This window comes from Canis lupus, chromosome 25 (genome assembly GCF_048164855.1).
Source record: "Canis lupus baileyi chromosome 25, mCanLup2.hap1, whole genome shotgun sequence".
Taxonomy (NCBI): Eukaryota; Metazoa; Chordata; class Mammalia; order Carnivora; family Canidae; genus Canis; species Canis lupus.
The window spans coordinates 33,519,309-33,541,595 of NC_132862.1; the positions used below are offsets into that span (position 1 = coordinate 33,519,309).

The 22,287-nt window shown below is 43.6% G+C and overlaps 1 long non-coding RNA gene across 1 annotated transcript in view; it reads left to right on the top strand.

Moving 5' to 3' along the window:
- LOC140617460 (uncharacterized) overlaps positions 1–22,287 on the top strand; it is a 62,648-nt gene that overhangs the window by 8,557 nt on the left and 31,804 nt on the right. The window contains exons 2-3 of the long non-coding RNA XR_012017691.1: positions 218–291; positions 3,209–3,638. This is a non-coding gene — a long non-coding RNA (uncharacterized lncRNA). The remainder of the gene's footprint in view (positions 1–217; positions 292–3,208; positions 3,639–22,287) is intronic.

The following is a 22,287-nucleotide window of genomic DNA, read 5'->3' on the forward strand; positions in this document are numbered from 1 at the left end:
AATAATGCTCAGCACCCAGAAGGGCTCAATAAGTGTTAACTATGATGATTTTACTGAAGGAGAAACTTAGGCCCAGAGAGGGGATATGACATATCTAAGGAGACACCGTGAATTAGCAGAGGCAGCTTGGATCCAAGTCGGCCACATCCAGGCAACTCTATTTCTGTTCTCTGCTGCATTGTGACAACCTATTTTAATTCAAATATTCTTTTTACAGTTACGCATTTATTCAACCAATACATCTGCACAATGCCACGCATGAGGCACTGCTCAAAGCATTAGGTCCCAGAGGTAAGCGCACGATCCCCGTCCTCCTGGAATTTCTCCTCCATAAAAGAATAGGGGATGGACTGAGGCTATTTACCAAAATTTTGATAAAATTAGATGGCAAAATTACAGGTGAATTTCAGTTTCTTCTGGGTCACATATCTGTATTTTCCAAATCTTTTTCAATGAGCCTACATTTCTTCAGTTTTTAGGGAAAATATTTTAAAGAGGAAAGAAGAGAATATTTTCTGAAGTGTGTGCTGGAGAAAACACCACACACACACACACTGATTTGCTCCTGTATCTTCCCAAGTCCCTGAGAACTGAAGTCTGTCCCTGGAAGGCTGAGACAGTGTAGGTTTTTCATTAAAAACTGGTGATGAGGGATCCCTGGGTGGCGCAGTGGTTTAGCGCCTGCCTTTGGCCCAGGGCGGGATCCTGGAGACCCGGGATCGAATCCCACGTCGGGCTCCCGGTGCATGGAGCCTGCTTCTCCCTCTGCCTATGTCTCTGCCTCTCTCTCTCTCTCTCTCTGTGACTATCATAAATAAATAAAAATTAAAAAAAAAAAAAACTGGTGATGTGAGGGGGATCCCTGGGTGGCTCAGCAGTTTAGCGCCTGCCTTTGGCCCAGGGCACGATCCTGGAGTCCCAGGATCCAGTCCCACATTGGGCTCCCAGCATGGAACCTGCTTCTCCCTCCTCCTGTGTCTCTGCCTCTCTCTCTCTCTCTCTCTATCATAAATAAATAAACAAATTAATTAATTAATTAATTAATTTAAAAAAAACTGGTGATGTGAAAAAAATATATAAAATATCAATCAATCAATCAATCTGGTGATGTGGGATGCCTAGGTGGCTTAGCAGTTGAGAGTTTGCCTTTGGCCCAGGGCGTGATCCTGGAGTCCCAGGATTGAGTCTCACATAGGGCTTCCCACATGGAACCTGCTTCTCCCTCTGCCTGTGTCTCTGCCTCTCTCTGTGTGTCTCTCATGAATAATTAAATAAAATCTTTAAAAAGAAAAAAACTGGTGATGTGACACAAGATTGCATCAGTTTCTCATATCTTTCATCCCCTCCCCCTCCCCCATCACTCATTTGATAATAAACGTGCCTGTTTGAGAAAAGCCACTCCCAGGAGTGGGTTAAGAGGCCCTGTGATCTCTGAGCAGCCTAACCCTCCGGGAGGGGAGGATGGTGAGGCCCAAGAATCCTCTCGGGTTGTCACGGCAGAATGACCAGCACATCCTCTTGGAGCTGCAACCTGCCAGCCTTCACCTCCAAGGCCCTTGGCCAGTTTCAAACTCTGCACCCCTCCCCCCCCCCCCGTCCCCTTCCCTCCCCGCAGCATATGAAGCAGACGGTCTGGGGACAGGGGAGTGGAGTGCTGGGATGCTGAGGAGTATGTGGTCTGGTTGTATTCTTTATAGAGAAATCTGGAGCCAGGAAACATTGGAGAGGAAGCACTCTCTCCCTTGCTTCCCTCTCAGGTTAACAAAGGAGAAAGGCAGAAACTTCTCTTAAGGTATTTTGGTAGAGGAGTCATTTGGACCTTCTGGATGCCCACACTGGGTTTGAAAAGGGAGAGACAGTGCACTGGGGTGGGGTGGGGGTGTCCTAGAGACAGGGGTTCTACTTTTCCTCTCCCACACTGCCTGGCAGCCGGGTGACCAAGTGAGCTGTCCTCCTGTATTTCAACTGTAAAGTGAGCCTGTCCTAGCCTTCCAAATAGGCCTAATGAATCTCACCTGCCTGTACACTTTTGCAGATGTTTAGTGTTTGGAGAGAAAAATCTTAAATGCTTTAAGCTCTTAAAACACACACACACACACACACACACACACACACACACAGTGGTGTCATATAAAGCTAAGTTGTGTAAATATTGTTAAAAGATAAATGCCAGACCAGGATCTCTAAAAGTTCATGATTAACCCTTGAAATCTCACTGAATTTAGTTTATAAAACAAAGTTATCAAGTCGGGGAAGGAAATCAGATCTGTTCTGGCTGAAGCTCCAGCTTACTATGCCTCTGGATGTGATTAACATGTTCAGTCTGATTCTTTCCACAGCCATGAGCTTAAGACTGTGGATAGAAAGAGGTCAGGAGTCTAAAAACACCTGGGACCAGAGAATGCAACTCTCTGCTATCTGCACAGATCTTTTTCAAACACTTTGGGGTAATCTGCCTTTCTGCTCTGTGCCCCTCATCTGGAGGGTAGGTTAGACCCTTTCATTTTCTGCATGGGTAAAGAACTGGCCAAAGTTTCATTTGACCTCAGTAAAGTCATATATTCTTGGGAAGGAATGTCCCCTCTTGCCCAGTGCCACTGCATTACCCTCAAGTACAAGAATATCTTTCCCTCCTTCTGAAGCAATGAGAATCAACTTTGGGCACAATGCCATTTGGGGCAGATTTTCAAGTCTGAACTGGCGTAAGCACTTTTAATGAATGTATGAATCAAGGGCTTTTAATGACGAGATACAAGGAGAGATCTCCAAAGGTAGGTCTGGCCCCTTATGGCTCCCAGAAAAGAAAACTGCTAAAAACTTAAGCATGTTTTTGCTCAAACGCACTTAGCCAAAAGGAATCTCAGCAACGTACCCCAAAGCCATTTTACATGCCGGGGATGTCAGTGTTAATATTAGCAAACACTACTTGAGAGGTAACTAAGTCAAGAGAAAGATATATAGTGTCTTCCAAAATCAAATGAGTGTTTGTTCTTTGCTACTCCTACTTGAAACTTGAGAATTTACCAGAAATTTCTTCTCTTTTTCCTTCCTGCCACACTTCTGTCCTTAGTTCTTCTTCAGAGAGAACTTTCTTCCCGCCTGGATTGTTTCCTTTCTCAGATCCTTCTCAGTAACATGTCATTCTGATATAATCCCACAAAATGGGAAGGTTCTAAAACCCTCTTAGGCTCCCCCTTTCTTGTTTCAGTGAGCTTGTCCCGAAACTGCTTTTGAAAGATAAAATTCATGAAACTCCAAGAGCGTTCCAAGAATGTGGGCCCTCGGCCTGGCACTTCCAGCCAAGTGGAAAATCTCGCCAACCCAGCGGTGTGATGCTGTAGAAGAGGAAGGGCTGTCGAAGACATCTGAACTTGGCAGGGGAAAGGAGCCAACCCTGCCACCTTGGACAGTTACCAGATTGCTACTAATTACTGTCTTTAAATTCTATGGGCAGCTGGGATGTGTATGGATGTTGGAAATGACTGAAAGAACAGAACTCCTGAGCCATATCCGTATCCCTGCAGCTTCAAAGCCAGAGAAGACTAACTAGCAGACAAATAAGTGATGATCAAAACAGAAAGTGGAAAGTTCTTTCTCCAGCTGATGGCAATAGCAGTACCAGAAGGTGAATATTAAAGGTATGTTGCCTTCATCACTTTGCCCCTCATGTTACTGAATGTATTATTACTACTGCTTAACAGACCATTTCAGGTAAAGCACTGGATATTTGTAAGTAATTAAAGAGTGACTATCCCACCCTTTGCGTGCAGTAGTGGGAGTATGTCCAGTAAGTAGAGGCTGGTTACATAGCAGTTATTCCATTAAAACCTAGTACATTTAATTAATGAAGTGTCAGATCCCCAAATCAAAGAATCTCCTGTCCTCCTTCAAGGTTTTCCCCTCCAGTTCGGATGCTAATCAGAGCACCCCAAGGCTAAGCTTCCACAGATGTGAGAAAGCAGTTAGCACATAGCTTTACATTTGCCTGAGGAAAATTGCCAGGGAAGGGGGCACAAGGCAAGACAGCCCAGCCTAGGGCTCTACTGGGACTGTGTGGTCAGCAGGGCATACAAGACATAGTGACACTCTAGAAATGATCTTGAGACCAAGTTAACACTTTCAAGGACATGAATTTTTTCTTGGTGGAAGCAAACAAACGCTAAGTAAAGTGACTCCATTATTCAGCCTCACTGGAAAATGGAGTATCCTCTCCAGTTAAATTTTAGGATAATTGACTGAATATTTTCAAGTCTTACAGGACTAAACAGACATCTTTCAAATCCCTAAGACTCGCACACGAGTGTGCACATGTACACACACAAGATGGCTTTTGCCATTCTAAACACACGGATGCCAGGTCCACGCTACTCTTTGTGGGTGGTATGTAGGAAGGTCTCTCAAGGCTCTGGAACCCGGCAGAGCCTGTGGCCATGGGATTCACAACTGTTCTTCCCTAGCAGGCTTGGTAAATGCTGACAAATACGCAAAGCTCCTTTTCCAACCCTATACTGAGTTTTCAGCCTTCGTTAGCTCACGATGCCTTCAGGCAAATTACAGTGCTATCCAATGCGACTAATTCAGTTTCATTTTGCTTGTTATATTTTTGCTTTAGTTATACTTACATGTGGCTACACTCAAGCATCTTCTTTAGAGTTAGGGATTTCTGATCACTGCCACCTGTTTGTTCAGGGTGGTCACATCCACAGAGTCTCAAATCAACCACTCTGTTCTTCCTAATTTTTACTCTTAAACAGAGACGTTTTATTAATGTTGTAGGGATATCTTAATGTACCTTTGTACTAACAATTTCTGTTTGAAGATCCAAGGCATCATGTGCTCCATGATGTCCTTCCTTCTAGATTGTGTGTTAAGTAGCACTTGCCGATCGCTGAGGGGAAAGCAACTATAAATGAATCAGATATGGTTCCCTGCAAACCTCTGGAATTCACTCCCACCATCCTGAAAACCTCTGAAACTGCAAACAGATATCTGTGATAAAATGGAGAATGTCCTTTTACTGTTTGATTTCAGATTATAAAAAATAATACATGATCTTTGGACGAAATTCCTACAGTGCATGAAAATGTAAGGACATTAATATTATCCAAAACCTCACCTCTGAGACAATTATTGTAAATATTTTTTCATATATATATATATATATGTAAAATTTTACCCCAGATGGCATACATGCTGCATTGACATGTGCTATCATCACACAAAAGAAAGTCACAAGGGTCCCTCTAGCTCCTCCCCTCAGCTTTCCATGTCAATAATAAAGATCTACTTCATTATTTGTAATGGCTACAAACTATTCCATCATGTGCATCTACCATAATGGATATGTGTGTTGCTTTGATTTTTTTTGTCACCATAAACAATACCATGGTGAAACTCTTGTTATATTACATATCTGTACACATAATGCATATTTGCCATCTTTTTAAATATTGTGTCCCTCATTCATTGCACTGGCACATAGTACTGATTTTATCACTTAATTGTGTACATCTAAGAAAACTTACTTAAGTTCTCTGGATCCTATTCCTCATGATTTTTAGGGTCTCTTCTAGTGTCAACATTTTTTGGTCACTTTGCCAGTTTTAAAAACTTATACAAAACATGTATAAATGGATGCCAACCAGCTGTCTCTGACCTCTTCCTTCTCTTTTTTTCTTGAGATAAAAACAGTAATTGACAATTCGTATTGTTGTCCTTCTGATCTTTCATCTGAGAACATGGAGCCAAATAGGACTGCCTAACTCTACAGATATAGAGTTGGGTGATTGCCAGGAATTTGAGATTTAAAAGATTCTTTAGTTCTGGCTAAATCTCCATGGGCTGCTCCATTAGTGTTCTCAACACGACACACCCATTTCCCAAAATTCCAGGCTCATGGCATCATTTCACCCTCATTGTATGTCTTAATCCCATGGCTCAGGATATGACCCTCGTCAGCTCCACAGGCTAGAGTCACACAGAACTCAGAGGGGCAGCAGGAGGTGCATTAGTGATCCATCCCTAATGAACTCCTGGTCCCATGGGATTCTCTCAGCAAACTAGGTGCACTGAAACAAACAAGTCTGTGGTGGTAAAGCTTTTGCCAAGGAATTTCCAATCTTAGCTCAGAAGCAATAAAATGCAAGCTCCGTGCTAGCTGGTAGAAAGCGACAGCTGTACAGATTCCTCAGCCCAGTGCTGACTGCCTGATAGATGCAACAGGGGCTGGCTCACTAGGCATTGGCTGTTGGATGTCTTCAGCCTGTTGAAGGAGAGCTCTTGGCACAATTCTGAGGATTAGGCCTTCATAGTATAAACTTCAGAAGGGAGGCTTGCTAAAAATAATAAGAACAGAGGGGCATCTGGGTGGATTGGTTGATTAGTGTCCAACTCTTGATTTCCGCTCAGATCATGATCTCAGGGTCATGAGATGGAACCCTACATCGGGCTCCATGCTCAGTCCAGAGGCTGCTTGAGCTTCTCTGACTCTCTCCTTCTCCCTTTGCCCTTCCCTCCTACTTGGGTATGTGCTCTCACTCGCTCTCTCTCAAATAAATAAAATTTTAAAATAATAATAACAAAAAAATAATAACAGTAAAGACTTACATTCACATGGCACCTTATGAGCATACATTCCTTGTATTTTAACCTCTTTTTTTACATTATCAGAAGGGCAAAATTTAGGTTCAGAGAGGCCTAATTGTTTGGTCAAAGCCACAGAACTATTGAAGAACAGCACCTAGTTTTCTTAGGTTTTGGGTTTTGGGTTTTTTTTTTAACTTTTTGTTTTCTGTAAGTTTCCTCTTTCCTCTATATTACTTACCTTTCTGTAGTTCATGGAAGCTATAAGAGTTCTGCTGAAGATCCAGAATGGTCCAAAAAAGGTGAAGATTTTCCAGATATGTGATGTGGTTTTGAACTACTGCACTTGGGTGCTATCCAAATTGGAGCTTCCTAGACGTTCATGGAGCAGCTTACGACTTTAAGAGATCCCTTCATCCATGTTCTCTGAGTGGAGAATTCACTGAACCCAAATGACCCCTGCAATGGCTTCTAAGTTCCTCATCCCAGGGTTATCTTTCATTCCCATAAAGCTGGTGAGAACTAACCTCCCTAGGGAAGCTTCCCTGAGTATCTTGCCCCACCAAATTCAGTGAACCATCACAAGCTTGGATTCCAGTTACCCTTTGACCATATCCAGAGACTTTCCCCCAGAAAGGACTCTTACTTGAGGACAAAGAATTTAAGGTTATAAGGACTTTATGACAGAAGGTGTATATCTGGTTAGATTATTGACAAAATTTAAAGTCAAAACATCTTCTAAAAAGACGACAAAAATTGTTTTCAGGGCATATAGAGGAGCTTCCATCTATGGAATTCCATCTATGGGATCCCAACACATCTAGTTGGGACAGCCGAGCTCCAATTGCCAGGGTAAGGAGATGTTATGCTGTGGACAATCCATGCTAAGAGGATGAAGAGGCTCACATGATGGAGAACACAACCCCACTTGTGTGAAGGCTGCAGGAAATATTCTTCTGGCTGGGAGGGGGCCACTCATCTGTGAATATCCCTAAAGAACAATACAGAAATCAATTATTGCTAAATACTGAGGCTGTATGAGAGTAGGAGTCCATACTTATTCATAGATGCATCACAAGCAGCTAGAACAGTTCCCGGTGCCTGATAACGATTTATTGAATGAATGAAGCAAAACCTTGCCTAGGCTTGAAAAAAGAATATGGGATACTCTCAGGAAGAAGGTGAAGTGACTAAAAACATCTCTTAATTAACCCACCAGACAGTAATAATAATAAAGTAATAATACCTGAAAGAAAGCAAATCATTTACCACAATAGCAAAGAGTAAGCTAAAAATAAACAATCAAACAAACAAACAAACAAAAAACAAGCCCAGGTTAATTTTACAAACATTGCAACGCCTCAGGTGAACAGCTAATGGGAAGGGACCTGGGGAAGACTCCCAACCATGTACCAACTTATGCTGACCATTTCAGTAGAGGACAAAGGGAAAACAGGAGAACAAGAAAGAAATGTGACATATGAGTGAGCAAGCCATCTGGACTTTTAACTATCACAAAATGAAAAGCATTACGGAGTGTACCAGTTCACAGCAACAGCGGGGTTGAAGATAAAGGCTCAGGTCAACAAATCCAAAATCAGACCTATGATCTCTCTCACACACGCAGTGCTCCTGTATTCGTTATCAGCAGAGCCTTCCCTGACCCCCTGCTTCGCAAGCCTGGGAGACGTGCCCCCCTCATACCCTCAAATCTCTCTGTGCCTGCCTTCCAACAGACCTCCTCTCTAAGTTCTGAGCTCCTTCACACCAAGGCACTATGTCTTATTCCTTGCTGTATCTCAGCTTCTAACACAGTATCTTGCATATATAGTAAGTAGTTAATAAGTAATTGTCCAGAAATTAAACAAAATTAATGGCTCCATCATCTACCCACTCAACCAAGACTTCTCCCTCTCTTACCCTCCATGTCCAAGGTCACCAAGTCCTAGTTAACCGACTTAAAATGTGTTTCAGGCCTGACCCCTCCTCTTTGCTTGGGTCTTCTTTTGCTTAGACTCTTACAGAGTCCTCCTGACATTGGTCTCCTTGCCTCTGAGCACTCTCCTTTCCAACCCATCCTCCATAGCACAGGTGGCAAACTAGTAGCCCACATACATGATTTGTTTAGCCCTGAAAATCTTCTAAAAATAATATGAATTAGTTTCCTACATTTTAAAATCAGGACTTTTCAAATAAAATTTTGGTTTTACAATTTCTTTAAAAATCACAGTGACTAGAAACAAAGGCACTTGATTTCCATAGGGCTGCAATGAGCTAGAGGGAGCTGGAGGCATGGAGCCTGCACCCTCCAGCAGGGACATCCCCCTCCTTCCTCCTTGGCCTGCTTCCTTTGGCTTATGGGCCTGTAGGCATGGATGCTTGTGGTACCTCCTCTGTCCTGTCACTGGAGCTATCTGTAAGAAACACAGAGCTCATCAAATCGAATCACATGACTACAATCCAACTTTGCTGGCAAAATAAAATCATGGTGTACATTCCATACCTATCACACACTGGCTCCATCCACCTTTCAAGCCCAGGCCTTCATTTTTCTCAGCCTGCACCTTGAGTGTGCTGGGCACTTTCCCCATCTCTGAGGCTTTGCTCAAGCTCTGTTCTCTAGCTTGAGTGCCTGACCATGTGCTGTAGTGGTCAAAAGAACATGCTGGAATCAGACTGCTTAGGTGCAAATCCTCTCTAAGCCTTCCTCATCTGTAAAATGGAAATAAGACTAGTTGATACTTCATGAGGTTACAGGGAGGAACAAATAAGTAATATTTGTAAAATTCTTAACACAGGGCCTGGCACATAGCAAGAGCTTAACAGGTGATCCCTGTGTTGTTGTCACTGTTGTCCTGCCCTTCTGTCCCTGAAGCAATGCTGTTCCACCTCCATAGCCAGTTCAGATGTCACCTTCTCAGTGAAGCCTTCCTCATCCTTCCACCCCACCCTAAACAGAGTGAGTAATGAGAATTTTGCACATAATTCTAGGATGGCACTGGCCACATCCTCTCACCTTTAGCTGTACTGTGTCCAGCCCCTGTGAGTAGCACTCACTCCCTAAGGGCTGGGCTGGACATTTTCTAGCATCCAGTGCCCAGACAAGAGATGTGCAGCATTTCTGGAATGAGTCGGATTGGACGTGAAGATAGAAATAGCCAGAGGGTTGTGGCACCCAGATGGTTCAGGCAGTTAAACATCTGCCTTCAGCTCAGGCCATGATCTGGGGTCCTGGAATCAAGCCAAGTCAGGTTCCCCACTTAGTGGGGAACCTGCTTCTCCTTCTCCCCACCCCGTGCTTATGCTCTTTCTTGCTATCTTTCTCTCACTTTTTCTCTCAAATAAATAAATAAAGTCTTAAAAGAAATAGAAACAGCTAGAGGGTCCATTTTTTTCCCCAGAGTTCTATGCACCAAAGATTGTCATGTGATGCCATTTGTCACCTGAAAGCAGTCAATAAAGGACAATAAAAAGGAAAAGGGTACATTCAGAGGACCAAGAGCAAACCACAACACTTAATTGTGTGACTTTTGTTTCTCTGACCCTCAGTTTTCTGACCTGTGCAATGGAGATATTAATGTCTTTCCCACCTCACTGGAAGATACAAGGATCTAATGAGGGTGGCCTAGGTACAAACATTTTGCAAACTACAAAATCTTTATTCCAGTACCTGACACAACCAGCAACCCTTATTTAACTTACAAGAATTGGAGAGTACAAAAATGAGCTTTCTAAAGGACTTGGATTATAACACACAGTTATAAAGTGTGCATGTGAGTAAGAAGGGAAAGAATTACACACAGATACATACACACACACACACACACACACACACACACCACAAAAAACACCAAAAGTCTATGATGGGACTTCACCAAGAACACCAGGGTTAGGGACGCCTGGGTAGGGCTCAGCAGTTGAACGTCTGCCTTCAGCTCGGTGGGATCCTGGAGTCCTGGGATCGAGTCCCACGTCAGGCTCCCTGCATGGAGCCTGCTTCTCCCTCTGCCTGTGTCTCTGCCTCTCTCTCTCTCTCTCTCATGAATAAATAAGTAAAATCTTAAAAAAATAAAATAAAATAACACCAGGCTTAGTTTGAATACCAGCTTTGTCACTCTGGGCAAGTTCTTAACCTCTTTGAACCCCAATATCTTCACTCAAAAATGAGGATAACTAAATGCATCCCAGAAGGCTGAGAGGGAGATGGGATGACATGACATACATGGAAACCTTGAACGGTATTGGCCACAGAGTCTCTCAGGAATGTCCATAGACTCCGTTAGTGATACTCAATCAACATTAGATATAAGAAAGTTAGAAATACCCATTTGAATTTAAGTATGATACTAATAACATTAGAATGAAAGCATAATATGTATTTTCTTATTTGAGATGGAGAGTAACTGAGGGTTTTAAAACCCTTTATTCAAAGCCCTTGCAGCCCTGCTCCCTGACCACTCACTGGGCCAAAATCAAGAGTCAGATGTTCAACTGACTGAGTCACCAAACACCTCTCATCTCCTATCCTTAGGAACTTACTGTTACAGACAGTGAAGTCAAAACTTAAGTGATGGTAGATGTGAGGCTCTTTAGCATTGTGTTCAAGCACACAGACACTGGTGTTAGACAGAGGCTAAGTTTCAATTTTGGCCATATTACTTACTAACTGTGAGGCCTAGGCATATTGTGCAACCTCTCTTAGGCTCTGTTTCCTTCTCTACAAAACAAATATAATTAGGGTACAGGTTTCATAAAGTTTTTATGGCAATAAGACAAGATGATGCAGGTAAAACACAGTGCCTAGCATATAATAAGTGTTCAATAAATGTTAAAAAAAATAAATTAAGGGTTAAGAAGTTCTAGTAACTGCCTTTTGATCAAAGAATCAGCAAGGGTTTGAATGGCTGTCTATTGGACCTTGGGATGCAAAGAGAGGCCCAGGTCACCAGCATGATAGAAAGAGACTCTAGATGGTATGTGAAAGGTCAGTGTAGAAGGCCCCAGAAATATTTGTCCTCTATGCTGAGAGCCAGGCCTGAGCTCAGAGATGAGCATGCCCCAGTGGCAAAGCATCTTAAACACTCCAAAAGATGAATGTGGTATTTAGGTCCTGGTCTTCTTATCACCCAGACTGCTAGCCTCTATCACACATCATAGACTTTTAATTTGCCCTGAATCACTCAGCTTCCTTGGCCCCACGCTTTTTTCCCCCAACCTTCCAAGTGCCTCCTGGCCTTCTTGACTCACTTAAGTTTTGACTTCCTCAGGTCATATTCAGGCCAGTTTTAAATGCCTGAAACTCTCATAGTGTCATAGTTTCATTAGGTTTTTATCACACGGCTTTTGAGCACTCACATGGGTAAGCAGTCAAGATCAGTTAAAAAAAGGAAGAGATAGTCCATAAAGAGGGCAAAAGTCTCAGAGCCAACTCTCCCAAGGTCCAGTTCTAAGTGACACTCCCAGGGAAGGACTGGTAGGTTATCTGCAATTCATGATGCTAGTAAGCAGGTACCTTCTGTAGGAAGGAAGGCTTCCAGGAGCTCCTGGCCCCTTGGCTGATGTCTGCTTTAGTCCTACACCACCCTCTCTGCCTCTTCCCAACTCCCCTGTCCCAGCGGCAGCCCTCAGGCCCTTGATGTGCTCTTGTAGGCGCAGGTCAGAGGATGAGATCCAACCACACTCCCACCTCATGACAGGGACACATCACTTAACCTCTCTGTGTCCCCCATTTAGTCATCTACCACATGCAGAGAGCTCCACAGTTAAATCTGAGCTTCACTGCTATTGGTACCCCTCGGACTTATGACAAGATCCCACAGCAACCACAGGGTGCCCGTCATTTTATTTCACAGCATTATGTGATATCCTGATAATGATAATAATGGGTATGACCTTCTGAATGCTTTATATGTACCTTATGACAGCCCTGTTTAAAAAAAAAAATGTAGCATTCCCAATTTAGAGATAAGGAAACTGAGGCTCAGGGAATTAAGTAGCCTATCCAGTCACAAGATTAGGAAGTAGCCAGGCAAGGCTTGAACCCCTGGCTCCTAGCTGAGGGCAGAGCACCTGCTCTTCCACCCCCGCCACCTCTCTAGAGAACACTGCTAGAGCAAGGAACACTCCCGCATCCGCGCTGCCTGCAAGTTCCAGACCCTTGGACATTCCTGGTAAATGTCTCGATGCTGATATGTCTGCCTAAAGGGGATGCTAGGCAGTAGGATTGGTTTTCTTTAAAGTGTGTAACATACAGGACCCAGCTCAGAGAACACGTTCACAGCAGTGTACCGATTACCGAATTTCAGTATACCAATTTTGTCCCTTTCATCCCTTCTTCTAATTAGATCAAGCTTTTTCAACTTTCCAAGGTTTAGATTTGACTTCACCCCCTGCATTAATTTCCTCTGGCTACTCACTGACTATCCCCTCCGCTAAGTACTTAAGTCAGCTTGGACCATGCAACTCCAGTACTTGCATCTTTCATGTTTTTACTCAAATGTCACTTTCTTAGTAAGAATCCTTCTGGTCACCTGTTCTAAAATTGTAACCCTTCCCGACACTTTCTACCCTGCTTTGCTGTTTTCCTAAGCTATCTCCTTATTGTTCCACATACTATGTACCTACTTATTTCTCCAGTAGAGCACAAGCCCCCTGAGAGCAGGCATTGGTTTTCTTTATAGCTGCATTCCCAGAGCAGTGTCTGGCAGGTGCTCAGTATTTACTGATTGAAAGAGTGACGTGTTTTGTTTCCAGTTACTTCCACTGAATTAGTTGTTCTCATTTATTAACTACAAAGTCCTCAGAGATACTAAACAGATCCTATGTATCTTCCGTATCCCCACACATGTCTGGAGGTGCCAGGAACATAGAAGTTATTTTAAAATCCACTTCCCTGATTGAGTAGCAAAATATGCAAAATTGAAGGCCGTAAGCCCAATACTGAGGGATGTGGATTTTTTTTGTCACTGTGAATTTACTTCTGTTTGGAGAATTTTAAGTTACATGGCAGGGCTAGAGTTGGAGTGCTTCATGGTAAAAATTGATTTCTTCTTCATTCCTTCAGATTAACTGCTGGTGACCCTTTGTACCTTCCCAAATTAGTTTTCTCTTCTCCTCATCCTGGAGGACAACTGGGTTCTTTCTGTACCTGTCACTCTGACAGCTACCTCTGCTAGGAATGGAATTCAGCATGTTGTACAAATTTTTGTGCCTGCCAGGTCTGGGTGAGGATACACATTCCCCAGGCCACAGCAGGGGTGACTGGCTTGGAAGGCAGACAGGTTTTACCCCTGCTCTGCCTTCCCAAGCCAGAATGGGCATGAGCTGCCTGCACTGTGCCCAGGTTGTACCCGGAGAGACCATGGATTTCCACGGCTGTCCCAACCGCAGTGTGTATTTGTGTGCACATGCCTTTGCACGTGTGGGCCTGAGCACATGTGTGCCCAGCCTGATTCTCTGCCCTCCTGAGATGAGGCTAGCTCCTCTAGGAGCACCAGGGTGTTGAAATCCGTGGGAGGGACCAGCTTTGACCCTAAAAGAATTCTCAAGGTGCAGAGTCAGAGGATTAGCTGCATCTGCTACCACCCAAATCAGGCCACAAGTTGCAGTAGTTAGACAATGAAATCATCTTTTTCTTCTGGTTTTGGTGGCTACTATTTTTAACTCTGTTGAATGGCCAGGAAGAACCTGAGGGGAAGGTAGCCAGAGCAGCAAAGACCAGTTTCCTGGCTGAGAAGTCCCACAGCCCAGGGAGAGTTTCCTGTTTGCTGGAGGAGAGGTGTGTGTGTGTGTGTGTGTGTGTGTGTGTGTGTGTTGAGGGGGGGGGCATTATTCTCTTACAGTTTTTAAGGTTTTGCAACATTTTAAGGAAGAGAAATAAGAAATCTTTGCCTCTGCCCAGGCTCAGCCTTCATAGCAATTATTTTTTCTGTTGAGGAAGGAGGGTGTTGATGAGCAGCAGAGAGCAGAAGAATGAGGGAGAGCAGAATGGGGGGAAAAAGTCAGCTTTGGTGGAACAGGATGTACTTAAAATTCTCCCTGTCTGTTATCCATCCACAAACTGGCCTCTCCATGGGTGTGGGAGGCCACTGCAACTTCATACATATTTATAGTATCTGACAGATTTGCAGAGCCCAGTTCTAGCAATGTATTTTAAATGAAGCTAGATGAAACATATTCTAGTCCCTGGGAAAGTTCTTAAAGTTTTTTTGTTTGTTTTTTTGGATGTAATATGGTGCAGAGAGATGGTGCTGGCTGAAGTGTGATAATCACAGTGCGTGAAGCTGACGTGAGTCTGGGTGGGAGCTGGGTGACCCAGACTAGCATGGGCCACCCTGGAAGAGCGCCAGTCCCTCAAACTAGCCTGACTATTCCCAGATCTCAGAGCCCCCAGAAGCAGGGTGTAGCTGCAGGATCCCACCAGGCTTCTATCTACCATGCTTTCCAAACCCAATTCTCTCTACCCGTATTAGCCCCAGGTGCAAAGTACCTCTTTTGTCCCCACAAAGGTCTCTGAGGATCAGGGCTTCTCAGGGGTCAAGTTTTCTGGAATCAGAATGTGACATCATGAGCCCAAACCCAATATGTCTGAAGCTCAAAATATATTTATGTCATTTTCTAAATTAAATCCAGGCCTAACTGAACTTCGCTAGCCCACATTTTTCTCTGCATGAACAGCTTCTTTACTAGGCCTTTGGTTTAATTTGCAAAGGAAGAATATTGAACTCAGGGCTATTCCAATTCAAAAATTCCAAGATTCAATGGAAGGGAAGGAAAAATAAAATAAGGAGAAAACAGAGAGGGAGGCAAACCATAAGAGACTCTTAACTCTAGGAAGCAAAGTGAGGGTTGCTAGAGGGGAAGGGGGTTGAGGGATGGGGTAACTGGGTGACAGGCATTAAGGAGGACACTGGATGGAATGATCACTGGGTCTTAGAGGCAACTGATGAATCAGAATCACTAAATTCTACCCCTGAAACTAATAATACACTATATATTACCCAAATTGAATTTAAATGAAAAATTTTAAAAATTAAAAAATAAAAAATAAATACATTCAACAGCACTCCTCCAATACCAAAGCTTCTTTTCTGTTTGTTTGGCTGTGTCCTGTTAATCATTCCTCTGCCTTACTTCCTGTTTTGTGGTCTTTTTTCTCCATTCCAAAAGTATCAACATTAATTCATCTTTTAAGCTTCTCAGTGCTAGATTGCTAGGTCTGTCTTCCTAGAGATTTCTTTGGTTTCTGTGGTTTTTTATGTTAATTGATACCACCTAAACTCCTCAGAATAACCAGCTTCAAAGACCATTTCATATTCAATTCAGGACATGTAGATGGCTCCTTACTTTCCCACCCTTCCCTACACCCACCTCAACCCCCTCATACTCCACTACCATACAACATGGCCCTATGGCTCTAGCCGGGTTCATTTCTTTTTTTTCCTTTCTTTTCTTTTTTTTTAGAGAGAGAGGCAGAGACACAGGCACAGGAAGAAGCAGGCTCCATGCAGGGAGCCCGATGTGGAACTTGATCCCTGGTCTCCAGGACCAAACCCTGGGCTGAAGGCGGTGCTAAACCGGTGAGCCACCCAGGCGTCCCTAGCTGGGTTTATTTCTTATCCAGCCCTCTATTCCTTGAAGAGTCTCACTCCTTTGTCTTCACAATAACATTCCCAAACTGTTTCCCCTTCTCTCTGAACCAGTCTTTGTCCATCCTTCCTTCAAGCCTTGGCCTGGCTCCACTGCTGGGAGCCTGATGCTCATTCCTTTGATGTTCCCTTCGTGCTCTTTTCTTTGCCATTTTGATCAAATACCCCTGTCATGCTCCAATGGCTTCATGTTTATTCAGTGACCCCCTCTCTCAGGAAAAGCATATTGTTCCTCCCCTTTCTTCTGTACCAGTTAAATGTTGCCATGTCATAGCTCCTGCTTCCTCTCCTTGGTGTCCAACTCAGTATGTTGCATATAGATGTTCAATATCATTGTTGGAGGATTGGCTATAATTAAGGAAACCTAACTGACCTTGAATTTGCAATTGATTCAACAGCAACTAGACTTGCTCTATTCCACTAATTACATGTGTCCATGGCAGAAAAGGTACATATCAAAGGCTAGGAATACAGAGGAGGCTCATGGGCTGAACCCAGGGCTTGGCTACACAGGCAGATTGAAGGAGGCTGAGCTCCCAACGTGTTTTGCTTGTTCTACAGCTAGTGACCTCTCCTGGGTTTTATTCTCATCTCTGCAAATTAGGGGTAAGATGACTAAGCCAAGAAATCCTATGATGAAAGGCTCTCCACAGGGGTATCATTGTATTTCTGTAAATATGATAGTCTCTGTAGAATCAACCCATAAGGCCATTTATATATAATGATAAGGATTCCAAGATGTTTGCTCATATTTCCTGTGCAAACATCACATATAACCTAAGGAACAAGAGGCTTTTGTCTCCCTCCTCTAATAGCACATCCATTATTGGCACAAAAAATAAAAAATGACCAAGAGGGGATCCTGGGAAGGGTATGGCCTTCTTTCCTTTGTTTGCACTCAATAAAAGATGAAAAACACTTTCCTAAAAGTTTGAATGCTCACAAATTACACCCTTTCCTCTGTAGTCTTTCTGGATTTAATAGTCTTCTTGAAGCCACAGGAAAAGTCTTCTGTGCATCCTCCAGAAATACCATCTCCCATGAGAAGACTGCAGAGTTATACTGTGACTTTTAGCTTTAGTGCTTCTGTCAGAGGACTTGTTTGATCCCTCAGAATTGTCTGCAGGGCTCCAGAAGCAGGGCAAATGTGTGGAGTCTCATCACCAAAAAATAAAATAGCCCTACTGCTTCAAATGCTCTAGGGAAGGAGTCAGAAGGGGATAAGTCTACACTTGACCACACTTCTACTCTATGCAGACATGGGCTTGTCCCCTGGTGGCCAAGAGAGGTTGTTCTTGAAGGTATCAAGGTATGCATAAGAATATAAACTTGAGGGAAATGGCTTATATTTTCTTCTAATAGGAACACTATCTTGTTACAAGTTCTAGAATGAAAGTCTGCACTTTACATCGTTTGATGATAAAATGAGTCTTCCATCCTGCTGTATCTCATCCAGATACCTCCAGCTCTGTGCTCCATCACCAGGGCCTACCAGCTAAAGTTCTGCATTTCCACAACCAGGGTCATGAACCTGGAAGGAATCTCTGCAAGCAGGTTCGGCTACAGAATTAAATCAATTCACCAAATGAAACAGGTGGTGGCAGGTTCACGCACTTTCAGCAAAAGTCATTCTGAGGGAAACTTATTGGTAACCTGAAATCTTCCTTTCAAGGTTGAGGGGCTGATTTCCAACCTTTCAGGCTACAACACTGTATTCTCCTTTTCACCTCATTATACCACCTATGAAACATGCAGGCATTGTTGTTTTTAAATAAAATGAATGAAAATAAATTTGATCTGGGAATTTTAGAATTTTTTGAAATCACAGAGGGCCTCTTGGGGTAACCTGAACCAGACTAGATGTCCACGAAGAAGAGGCTCTGGAGTTGGATGAACCAGATTTATCTGATTTCCAGCTGCAGGGCTTTGGGTGAAGCATTCAGCTTCCCTGAGCCTCAGTCTCCTCATCTGTAAAATGGGGATGATGCTACCTAACTGATTGAGTTGTTAGTAACAATAAATATGATAAATATAATTGCTTAGAACCCAGGCATAAAATAAATGGTAGATTTAATCTAAAATATGAACATTAGAGGAATAGGTGTCACAACATGCAGGAGAAGACTCCTAGATGGAGAAAAGTTCATTGCTGAAACATTTTCTCTAGCTTAGGTCACCAAAGGATTAAATTAACACATGCAAGAGGGTAGAGCTAAGCATAACAGACAGGTGAAAAGAAAGGTGGAGAACATATCAACAGAAAGGAACATTCCACAAGAAATTACACCTTTGGAATCCAAAGACAGGGGCTGGGTTTTTGAGCTTTAGTCACTGCTGAGGAGCAATGAGCTGGGGAGTGCATGGTGCAGTCCTCTCAGGCAGGAAGTCCCTGCGTCAGGGGCCTGAGCTGTGACAGGAGAAAGGCCATTTCCACCCTCTCTGGAAAGCCCTCCTGGCACCAGGGAAGGAAGTGAACCCAAACACCATGTCTCCTGCCATAGATGTGTGACTCCAGACTGGGAGGCATGGGAAAAGCCTAGAAATACAAGAAGGAAAATCTCTGTAATCCTGATGCCCGAGCAGAATGCAATGATTAAAGTCCTCCTGTGCAGCATTTTGGAGCAAGATAGGCTAATTGCAACACAGGGCTCTCTGGAACCTTTTCAAAATAACAATGAATATGACCAACTTACAAGAACAAAATAATATACCTTTGCCACCACAAATGTCAGGCAGAAATCTAATTCAGAGGTGTGAAACACACCAAGTTTGTAGTTAAAAGCCAGAATAGGGAACACCTGGGTGGTTCAGTGGTTGAGCATCTGCCTTTGGCTTAGGGCATGATTCTGGGATCAGGTCCCGCATCGGGCCCCTTGTGGGGAGCCTGCTTCTCCATCTGACTATGTCTCTGCTTTTCTCTCTCTCTCTGTCTCTCATGAATAAATAAATAAATAATCCTTAAAAAAAAAAGCCAGAGTGAAGTATTTACATTTTTCAGAGCACATAATTGAACTAAACCATTTACTTATTCGTCTAAACTTTAAACCAATTCCAAGTCGGCTTAAGTATAAAAACTTAAAGATATGCACCCTAGTGAGCCAGGACAGAATCAATTTCATAAAATTGAATCACGTACTCACTGGAATATCAAAATATGCCTAAAATCAAACCATAGCTTGAGAATTCGAATCTGATTAGATCAAAACAAAAAGAAAGAATTCACAATTAGCCAATAGTGATGATTCTAATGATGCTGTTAATGAAACTACTGTACTTCCTGATACTTGATTCCTAGAGTAATGACATGTATCTATGTATCCAGGGTGCACTGATCCTGGGTTTGCCCCTCAACGATCTCAGTACCTTCCAATTAGATCATTTACCTCTGATTGGTGTGACCTTTGAGAAATGTGTTGGGCTACAGATCACAGGAGATTAGGTCCCACAAAGGAAAACAGACGATAGCTAATTAACTTTTCAACTAAGCAATTAGTAATGATATTGTTAGCATACTGGCCAGAGATAATATAGGGACGCATGCATGCACGTGCACGTGCGTACAAGTATGTGTGCGTGTGATCAAAATGTAGACACTTGCATATGCACATGTTTTAGTAATATAAGTAATTAGTAACTTGAATTTACTCATTTTGTTGGAATGTGTTCTTTAGATCTTGGGAACCTCTAGAGGGAAATAAAAATGTGAACCTCCCCCTCCCTCCTCCTAGAAAGGAAACCAGCACAAAGTGAGTTATTTGTGTTGTGAAAAAACATAGGCAGAAGTAGGAATCAAAATCATACTTCAGAGTGGCACAGAAATGGAGACTCAGGACAGTGCACAGAAGAAAAACAAAGTAGGGACATGTGGGAAGGTGGGGAGACATACCCCTGAAGCAGCAGTTCACAGATCTGCCCGGAGAAGGCACAGATGCCAGCCAACAGAGGGAAAGAAAGGAGTTTTATGCCATGCAGCCAGGCGTTTGACAATGGCTCAGATTCTCAGAGATGTGACAAGCCGTGATGACGTGGCTGCAAGACCTCAGTTTTCTGTGGTTTCAGATTTACTCATCTGAGAAACCTGGGACCTTCTCAGCACTGTGAAGGAACAAACCAGCAGATCCCCAAAAGAAGGAGCTGCTGATTCAGAACCGGAGCAGGAGAGGCCCGGTAGCTCCTGGCTTCTCCGCCTTCCGCATTCTGGCCTCACCTCTGTTCTCCCCAAAGACCCAGAGCCGGTCCTGCCTGCTTGGCCGCCTGGGCTGGGAAACCTCGAAGGGGCCCAATCAGATTCACTCAGGTCTAACCCCAACCCAAACACCTTTAGAGTTTGCTGTCCAGCAGCACATTCTGAGGTGTGGCCTCCATGCGCGGCGCAGATTTAAAAGGTCAGCCCACGTGGGAACAATTCCTTCGAATTAGTCTGGCCCCACGTTGAAGAGTTTAACTTGGATTCCATCTCTCTCATTTCGTTTCTCTTCCCCTTGTCCTACTTTCCCCCGTGGCTGAGAGCGCTTTTTCCATTTCATTTTGCAGACATGTGAGGCATCTCAGCCCCCCTCCCCCACCCTGTCTTCCACACATCTGGAAGAGCAATGTGCACATCTGGAGACCATTCGCATCTGGACAGATTTTGTGTGTGTGGGGGGGGGACATTCTTTTCTTTGAAACTCAATCCATGTAACCTCTTGTTCAAAAGGGCCTCTGAACTACTGGAATCATTTGCAGAGGCTCAGGAAAAAGTCCTCAGTTTTGTCCCTACATGGTGGAATTTATGACTCAAACCAAACCCAACATTATGTTTCTGATTGCTTTTATTTTCTATAGTAATTACTTTTCTGAGCTTCATATTGAAAAGGAGTGGAAGTTCTAGCCTAGGTCTACAGAAAAGGAAGGTGGGAAGTGAGATGTTCAGCAATCACAAGGATGAGTCCAGTTCCTAGCTCTATGATTCTGAATATGATAGTCATTTCCTCACCAATAAAATGGGGGTTTATTGCCGAAAATCAGATCAATGAATATGCTTTGTTATCCCATAAAACTGTTTGAGGATAAGGTGAGATAATATAGTGAACATGCCTGGCCTCACACCCTGGGTAACATAAGGATTGATGGAGAAAAGGGAAAACACAAAGCTATTGCTCTACGGTGCACCACTGAGAACAAAAAGGCAGAAGTCTCTGGAACATGAATCCTGATGTCAGCCACACCTGTCATTCTAAGTTGACAGTAGAGTATTTAATCAGTGGTTCTCAGTGTGCATATAAATTACCTGGCCATTCTGACAAAATGTAGATTCTGGTTCAGCAGGTCTGGGGTGGGACAGAGGTTTGCATTTCTAACAATCCCAGGTGATGCCTACACTGTCCCCAGACATGGTGGGTACTAGGAAAGTAGATCCCCAACCCAAAAATTCAGCAAGTGAATCTGCCATTTCTGCAGTGGGAAGAGAGGTGTAGAAAGAAATGCAATTCACATTCCTGAAATGCACAAAGACCTATTCAGCTTAACTTTGACCCTCTCCTGTCCCAAGGCAGGAGCCACGTGGCCTTTGGGCGTGAAGGGAAAACTAACTGCCCTACTTCACCCCATTCCCTGCCTTCGAGTATTTCCTCTCCTGAGTCAGGTTCAGGCCAAGTGGAGAATGCCACAGCTATGGATGGTTGCCTTTGACCTTCAGCGTGGTGCTCACTTCCCAGCCAGGCTGCTCCAGGAGGGAGAAAGACCAATGCTGTTTCCAAGGGGCACCGGCTACCAGCCTCTCTTGCCTCCCCGCCTCCCCCCCCCCCCCACTGTGTTGCCTGGCAACCAGAGGGCAGGAGGACCAGAGGAATGGGAGTCGCTCAGAAGGCAGGGAGGACATAATGGAACAGGAGAGACAGGGCTGAAGCCATCTGAGAGCTGTGGTCACACAGACACGCACACCCAGCAAGGAGGAATGTTGTTAGGAGCCTCAGAGGGAGGGTCCAGTGGGTGTGAACCTAGGAAGCAGGAGACCAGAAGTTTACAAACATTCATTTTTTCCATTTTATTATTTTAAAGATACTAATAAAAGAGGGAG